This window comes from Ixodes scapularis, unplaced genomic scaffold (genome assembly GCF_016920785.2).
Source record: "Ixodes scapularis isolate PalLabHiFi unplaced genomic scaffold, ASM1692078v2 PGA_scaffold2__306_contigs__length_199485367, whole genome shotgun sequence".
In the NCBI taxonomy this organism is placed as follows: domain Eukaryota; kingdom Metazoa; phylum Arthropoda; class Arachnida; order Ixodida; family Ixodidae; genus Ixodes; species Ixodes scapularis.
Window position 1 is genome coordinate 172535189 of NW_024609857.1, and position 9263 is coordinate 172544451.

Consider the following 9263-nt stretch of genomic DNA (forward strand, 5'->3'; position numbering starts at 1 on the left):
CCAGTGGTTTGACGGCGGTAGACAACACACGACAGCGTGCACATTCGCGCACACAATGATGGTTTTGGTTTCGTTTTGACAAGACAAATTGAGCTCGAGAACGCATGTGCCTGTGCTCGCGATTCTTCACGGCTAAGCGTCCAAATATGGTAGGCTACCAAATAACAGGTAAAGCTAGTAAAGACCACTTACTTCTGCTCATGTTAATGGCCAAGGTAGCCCACCGGTGCCGAGGTACCAACTCCCACGATCACGGCAAATCGGGACCACGGGCAACTGCATGCGCCACCCACCCGCGCCAACCAACTATGCCCGAAACCAAACCGATGTGTTCGTATATAAACTCTTTGTAGTAAAAAACGACATCGCACTCTCAATGAACTAAAATCGACGCCTCGCCCTGAGGTTAGACATGGTTCGGAGCCCCAGTCGAGTTGGTACGAGTCACCCGCAGTGACACCTAAGCAAAAGTACACACCTCATGGTGGCCCGTGGCCAACCGTTTTCGCTAAATTTAGAGAAAACACACAAAAAAAAAAAAGTTGAAATTGGCGTTTTGGAGCAGGCTGGCGCAGGGAAGTGAATTGGCGCAGGGTGGCGCAATTGGCGCAGCGCTTCCACCCCTGGCTAATAGCTACTCTTCCCCTTGAGGGCTGTTTCAATATTGAAAAATATATCTAGAAACACATGCAAAGCCTGCATTGAAACTTGCCTTATTTGTATGTAATACTGAATAAAAATTAAACTGTTTTCTTAATCCATTATGTAACCTTTTTGAGGTATGTATATTTTTTTCAGCGGTATGAACGTGTAGCGCTTGCTCGGTTACAAAAAACGAAAACGGGTACATATTCATAGCGCTACATCAGTGGGCGTAAGTGAAGGAAAAGTAACATGTCAAACTTTACTTGTAGTAAGTAATGGCTGGAACTGGTGCTAGTCATTTAGTAGTGAACGTGTTGATTGACTGATTGATATTGTGTTTAAGGCGTGAAAGGTACCGAGGCCACAGAGCGCCAGAAGCAATACTATTGATGGAATAGGTTTTGGGAGAAAAAAGAGGCTTTAGTAGCCGGTAATTAAATAAAAGATGGAAATTCTCGGCAAGCACAAATCTCGATTCGACAGGGAAATCCTTGAGTCTCGACATATTAAATCTTCTGTCTCAAGCCTGTCCAGTCCGTCCCTTACTCTTCCCGATCGATTCGCTTCCTGCGAGGCTCCAAAGACATAAAAAAAAGCCAAATTCCCATATCATCTCCTACTCTTCTGCGCAACCTTCCCCCCTCCTCGCTTCTTTCCCCAGGAGGGCACCGTCGGTACTCGGGGCTGCGTGTAACGGCGACATGTCGATTGACACAAAGCAGACCCCCACCTTCAGCCATGCACGCATAGCTGTGAGCAGGGCCACATGGCACACGCTTCTCTCACCCACCACCCTCCCTCTCTGCCTTTCCGACACCCCCGTCGAGCTTCAGGAGGCGAAGTTGAGCCAGTTAACGTTTTGTTAAAAGTTGAAATCCTGTCTTGTCTCTTTGTCTTCAATAATCTTTCCTTATCGTAAATCTTTGAAGTAACTGTACCTGTATTTTCGTACATTTTTAAGGAAGTACCTAGGTACGTACCTAAATATGTTTTCGTATGAGCAACTGTAACTGTATCAGGTACATTTTGAAGTAACCTTCACAACCCTGGTTAGCACCTATTGCCTCGACGTTTATGAATCAATGGACTTCTATACGAGCCTTGGCGGTGTTGAAAATCACTCAAACTATGCATGTATTTGCAGGGATCCTCTCGGCCTTCTCTAGCAGGACCCAAAAGGCACAAACCACTACCAGGACTCATCAGAAAAGAGATTTGAGTAAAATAAAAATTTAAAAAATTTAATAGAGACTTTTCGTCCTGCTTTTGGTTTATTTAAACCCTTCATCGCTTCTTTTTTTTTATCTGAAGTGCTTCAGAAACAGAGTCGATACCATCGAGAGACCAGACATCTGTGAACATGTACATCATATTTAAGACCTGACTTGAGAAGCTACCGAAGCGCTGCCCTCACTGCTTGTTCATGGAGACTTAAGTTGCCTTCCGCTGTGTCAGATCTATGGTGCGGGCTACTATTACCTGCAGCGCTGACCCCATCAGCAATTGGGAGAGCCAGCCCAGGTGTCGTGGGAAACCAGACGACAACATCCTGATCTGCTTTGCCATCGTCTTCAGTGGAGACAACCCAACCAAACTGCTCCGCCTCTTTGACATCATGGGCGTCGCCAGCATTCTGTCCATCCAATTCTACGAGCACCAGAGGTGCTACCTGCTGCCTGTAGCTACGAATGGAAATTGCTTCAATTGTGCTAACCTTCAGACTAGGAGTTATTAGGCACACACATAATAATAAAGACAGGTACTGTGAGTGTTTTGTTGTCATCTGTACCGTTTGGTTTAATATCAATTGCTATAAGCATTCTTGAGTCTTTGTCTGAACAAGGTTCTGTCTTTTTGTAACAGGTATGAAGAGCTGAACAACAAGCTCTCATCGACAATCTGGGAAGGCGCCCGCTACAGCTGGCTGGTGACGGTCGGTCTGACTCTCCCGGCTTTTCTTCCCTTTACGGAACTTACTCCATGTTCGAGACAACAGTCAACCGCATCATCCACCTGGAACTCGTGAAAGTCAGCATTGAAGTATTGTCTTTATTCGCTAGATACAAGCCATAATGGCAGTCTGCACTGCCGCCTAGAGGCAGATGGTGCACAAACGATCTCACACTCCAAAGCGCTCGACAAGCTTGAATGAATTTCCTCGTTGGGTCGAAATTATCGTTCTCGTGACCTCGGTGATGCTTTCTTTGTTCTTTGCGTAAGTCACGAGCGTGCTCCTTGGTTTGACTTACACTTTCCCCGATCTATGTCCTCTCATTACGATATTGATTGCCTTGCACTTACTGTGGATTGTCATGAGAAGCGGACAATTATAATGAGTCTCTAAGAAAAGGGACGAACAAACATTTTACAGGTGCCGGTAAGGAACAGAAACTTGATTATCAACAGTCCAAACAGAAACCGTAAAGGCAGAAACGAAAAGTATGGAAAGCCAAAAAAGCTGGCGAAGCCGGCAAAACGTAAGAGAGGCAAGCAGCCAAGATAGCTACTGTCATGACGGCTAAAGGAATGCATGTGTCTGTAGGTATACATGAAAGCGACTTCAGGTCGCACATTGGTTGAAGTCAATGTGCCACCGTTTTTATGGGTGCGTAAGGTGTGCATCAAGTCATGAGCGAAGCCAGCTCCACTCAGTGTTGCATCTGAAAGTTAGAGGTGCAGTTCTAGCACCATGGTGTTCCGAAAACATTTTTACACATGCTGAAATAAGGGAGACACTCCGATTACTAAAGGACAGCATAAAAAAAATTATGGTAATGCCTACCTTGCTGTATTTTCATTCCAATATCTTCAAGAGCGTTCGCAACTACTGCAATCGAACAACGCCAGTTGACATTATCATGCATTTGCACCAATATCCAGGTACTTTCATTTCGTCTCGACCGGTATTTTGATAAAAAGAACCTGATCCCCCTGTCAGCGCGAGTCGAGGAGCTTGTGAAGAACATACACATTTTGTTGTAGGAAATAATATGCCCTTTTGCACCATTCGCTACCGCCCTTCGTTTTTTTAGCTCTCCAATTTGCTATCTCGCAGCAGTCCCGCGGTGAACACCCTGCCACAATCCTGTTTTTTGCTCATTGCAATGCAACTTCCGTTTGTATTCGTCTTATGAATTCGCATTTGCCATCTCAATTACCTTCGCCTAACGGCTTCCTCGAAGAGAAGAGTTCTCAACCCAGAATGCAGGCTGGCGTTGGGGGAAAATATTTTAAAGATCACTACCTGGACTTTGATGAGCTCCGTTATTCAGAACCCCCTATTTTCACACATCGCTGGTTTGCGAGCTTTCAGGATGAAAACACACGATGGTTGTCTCTAGCGAGAGCATCCACACCCTTCAAAAAGGGAGCAAGATTCCGAAGGCATAATGAGTTGCAGCGACCTAGATTGAGTTCCCCCAACGTCCCCTTTGTACCCGTCGCAGTTTATATTTTGCCCAATAGTTCACACAAGGAAGCTCCCCTTTCATCCTTGTCGTTTCATACACATTGCGATCCCGTCTTCCAATGGGGCAGCAGTTGTTTCTAAAAACGTTGAAAGCTGGCTCGGTTGTTTTTTAGTCAACTGGAGTGAAATCCAGTTGTCACATGAAGTTGGAGGAACTGGATAGGTCTTTGACCTACCTTACAAAGGAGGATCTCACTGTGGAGGTGATAGTCACCGATAGATATGTGCAGGTCAGCGTATACATGAAGCAGGAGCACCCCCTCATCCAGCACTGTTTGGATCTGTGGCATATCAGCAAAGCTAGGCTAAGAAGAAACAACCCTGTTGACCGAATATATTGATGTTTTTGAGAGTGAAACAGCATGTGCTCCACCAGCTCAGGGGAATGTGTTAAAAAGCCCCACTTAGCGCGATGTGCAATTGGGGAATAATGAAATGCAAACAGCGGAGCACGTGCCTTTCGGTACAGGGTCCCTTCCAGGCAGCACAGCCTGTATTGAGAGGCACGCGCTCAGCTATTCGAATTTCATTTTTCTCGATTGTACATGAAGTCCCTGTCCAAAGACCTTGCAAGAAAAGTGAATGCTTCATGGTTGTATATGTAATGATATTGGGATCCTGTGTTATCGGGTTTAATTTGTTTTGAAATTCAGAAGACAGGGTTCTTTAGAGTTTTTGATTTATTTTCTAGACATATGGAGTTTTCCAGGATTATATTTAATGCTGGCATTTATCGGGCCTTATGTTAAAGGTGACATGGCATAAGCGACATTAATAAAAACAGCGTAAAAGGACTGGACAAAAGGGGAAGAAGCACACAGGAATAAGATTGACTGCCAAATGAGGGTTTATTGGGAATTACACACGTGCACTGTATGTCACGCATGAATGTGCTTATCTAATCACAAGACATGAGTAACCCAATATGAGCTCAGACTCTCGGTCGTGTGAACTAAAATTTTAATTTTATTTTTACACGTGTTTCATTACCCTGGTTTATGATTGTGTCCTGATTGCGATGAAGCTACTTTGCACGAGCCAAAGTTCGAGTTTATATTGTGCCGCTTTTCCCTCGTGATTAGATGAGCCCGTTAATGCGCGAGTTGCTGAGCACGTGTGGAATTTCCACTAAATTTTCAGTTCAAAGTCATTGTTTGTCCAATGTGCTCCTTCCACTTTTGTCCTGTCATTTTACACTTTCTAATATTCTCGTTCAACCACCAATTAGCCGAGCAACCCACCCTTTTATGGCATAGGGCCATAGGCGAATTTTTCAATCCCTAGGAAAAATTTGCCTGACTTCAGTTCTTGGAAAACGCCTCTATATCGATATGAGAATGTAACGAGACAAGGGGCAGCTGCCCGAAGAAAATGCAGCCTTGCAGTTTGCTCAGAGCAAATGGCGTTCAAGATCAACAAAAATGAAGCTGTTGACAAAAATTTCTTAACCTCGGAGAGAAAATTTTCCTATTCAAAAACAGTTCCGATTCATTTTTTTTTTTTTTTTCGTCAATTCCGAGGAAAATTCTTTGATGGGTATTGGTATATAATGAAAGCATGGAACCTTAGTTATCATTTTGCACTGCAGTTATCATAACACAAGCTAAGTGAGCATACGGTAAATTATCACTAAAACGTTGAACGGGAGCAATGCGGGAGCTTTGCCCAGGGAGTTTGGAGCTGACTACCTGGCTGCTGGCCTCCCGTTTTGCAGACTAAAATAGTGGCTGGGGTACCTGAATCGGAGAGAAACTGGTGTTCCCTCATTTTATTCCCTCATGGTCGAAATTCTCGCTCCTTCCTCAGGTTTTCACCATTTTTCATTGGTTTGACTTATTTGACTTATAAGCCCCCCCCCCCCCCCTCCCTTCCCCTCATTGCCGAACTAAGTGATTTTAATTTTTTCAATAAGGTTGTGGTTAGTGCCACTGATCTACGAAGCTGTTATTTATTTAACACCTTTGAACATGATCCAGCGTCATTGCAGACCTTACTTCTCACATTCTCCGAAAATGGCAGCAAGACGACCAAGAATGAATTGGTGTGCTTAGGTTACAATGAGGGTTGAATGTATTCGCATGGTTCTCCTATGAGTGCCTGAATTAGGCCTGGATTGAAGGTATAAAAACATATATTTGCAAGCATCAAAAAAAGATTGTGGCACTGCCAATGTCATCATGCCACAAGTCCTTGGAGAAGTGATTGGAAACTATTACAAGGCATCTGTACTGGTGTGGCGGCTCCAGTAACGGCCAGGGAGACCTCATCCTAGCAAAGTGGACATCCATCACGCGACACATCTCTGCCGTCCACCATCACGTCAACCCGCTCCACCCAACGTGTTTACATGAGATTCTTACTGATCGACTCTGGATCAAGGAGGGTGAGCTATTGAACTGCAGGTTTTAAAGGATTGGTACACATTCACTATATTTTTTCGGGACCGAAACTTTCAAGGAATTGGAGTCGGTCGTGCTCTCGAAAAAACATCTCCGGGACATCCCGAAACTCTCCTCGGACGAGCACACCTTTGCGCTGGAGGCTTTCCATGGAGTTCTCATCCACTTCGGTTCCAACTCTGTCGGGCACTGTTACGAGGGACTGCTGGCAAGGTGGGTGTTACATTAGCCAAAGCATTATAACAACTAATTTATCTCGCATTCTTGTCTCTTTTGGGTAGTACATTGCAGCGCTGCACTTCACACGTCGAATATGTTGTAAGTAATGCTAACCGCACGTTGGGTTACATAAAACGAAACTTTTTTCAAGCCACTTCTTCTCTTAAACTAACCTTATACAAGTCCTTAGTCCGTCCTAAATTAGAATATGCGTCATCCATATGGGACCCTGGTCACCAAGGTCTTATCAGCAGATTAGAAGCTACACAAAACCGAGCCGTTCGTTTCATCTTATCTAACTATCATCGTACAGCCAGTGTAACATCAATGAAATTAACTTTGTCACTTCCCAGTTTGTCGTCTCGGCGCAAAACAGCTCGTTTATGCCTGTTTCACAAAATTTATCATCACATCCCATCTCTCCGTTTGAAACTAATGCTCGAGCCCTCTTACCGTTCATCCCGTCTCGACCATATTCACAAGGTAGGCATACCTAATTTTAACACCTTCAAATTCAGCACCTCGTTCATACCTCGCACATCGACTGACTGGAACCACCTTCCCGCTTCTATTGCAGATATTAATGATATTTCACTCTTTAAGCAATCACTTATTAACAGCACCCTTGGTTGATTAATTACGTTTATTTATTGTTTGCTCACTCCCCTCTAAAATGTACTCTGTACCTTGAGGGTAAATAAATAAATAAATAAATAAACAGAAACGCAGACAGGAAGATTCACCAGGCGGGCAACAGCGACGACAAGTACGCTCTAAAATTTTCCAGGGGAAGGAAGCAGTGGACGATTGTTCCCGTCAAAGAAGACGCAAAGTTGGATATGTGATATCAACAAACTCCACATGAACCAATGATTTCTGAGCACTAAGGTGCATACATACAGAAATAGTTTCTGTTATTTGGAGATTGCTTAACAGTGTGAAAGTCTACTTTGTGATTAAAAACCCTTTCTTCAATGCTGGAGCTCTAGGAGCATAAAGTGCAAAATGTGCGACAGTAACATGTAGCAGAGCGCGTTGGACAAACTACAGCTCAAGCAGAAGAAATAAAGCACTTAAGATGATGGAGGACAGACAAAGTGTGAGTTTGTCTACCGCCCTTTTAAGTGTTTTATTATTTCTGTCCGAACAAAGTTTGCGGAGCGCGTTGATTGGATGTGCACGACGATGACGTTGCGCAGGGCGAGATATTATTCATTGGAGCTTTCTCACTACTCCAATTCGAGCTAGAAGCATGCAACACGAACTTGAAGCAGAATTTGTTGGAGCGCATGTGGAATGCGCTAATTGGTTTTACGGTTTCTCGTCCCTGCATGTATCTTGCCAAGTCTATGATGCCTACGCAAGACTGAGCCTATTATTTGTTTTGCGGTTGCCGTAATTACAGTCTTAATACTCCTTGCCCCACAGATCAACGGCCGCGTCAGCTCAGCAAAAAGCGGTAAAGCACAGTCAGATTTGACAACGTCTTGCATTTTTGCGTGAAAAGTAACATTTCGCCTGGAGACGTCGCAAATGGCTGTGTCTCCAGGCGAAAAAGGTAGCTCTGCTTCTAGGGACCAAAAGGGATTGTTCCTCTCTGCATGTTGGAAAATTACGAAGATTAGTGCATCTCCACGTTTGGGAGATGATGAACCTTAGCAGCGAACTTTCGGGACATCCCTTCACTACCTCATGGCACAAAAAATATGTGTTTTTGACCCTTCTAGGGTTCCTGGGTGGTTTAAACACAAGAAAAGGCAGATGTCGGTGTGTGTTTGTTGCTATACTCCGTTCCAGCACAAGTCCGAGCATGGCAGATGCCGCGAGCAGGCGCAGCCAATCCAGTGCCGATACCACAACACGTGATCTGCCGGTTCCATGCGGCGGCGTGTGGAGCACATATTCATGGCATAGGATTGCAGTGGGGGTTCGGCTGAGATGGCATGCAGCATCGGCCGCGCTCGTGCTTATGGTGAACGGAGTACACTCCAAATAGGGGTGTCTTGTCATGTCTTGACTGAAGAGGTCCAACTCAACAGCTCTTACAGGCCGGGAACGGCAAGGGGCCATAGAATTGTCTAAAAATTATATCATGAACATCGTGATACACAAATGACATACTGTTACCACACAACATCTCCCAATCTACAGCACGAAGCTCCTGGCAGGCGTGTCTGAGCGCATTGAAGGGTATCCGACCTACGTACAGTCAAAAGACAAAGTTTGATGGTTCGGATACCACTACTTTCGGCTTCGAAGCTATGTGGTTTCGGGACGTGAAACCTTAAAACCGCTATGTTAGAGATACGACAAGCATGGCACGCGACAACCCTGATCAGAGGTCTGCCGAAACGCCGAATGCCCCAAACGCCACTTTTTACTTTCACTTCGCCGAGCTCCCATGAGCTTCGCTCTCGACTCGTTTTGTTTGCCCGCGTGCGTCAACCTGTCGATCCTGCCCGGGCTCGACAATGTGTTATGTTTTAGTAGAATTTCTCCTCGACAAGACCCAGTCTGTCGTGAGTTCTGAC

General features: G+C 44.9%; 1 pseudogene; it reads left to right on the forward strand.

Annotated features, from left to right (window-relative positions):
• The first annotated feature begins 2104 nt into the window (after nucleotides 1-2104).
• On the forward strand, nucleotides 2105-8959 carry LOC8032163 (annotated as a pseudogene).
• The last annotated feature ends 304 nt before the right edge of the window (nucleotides 8960-9263 follow it).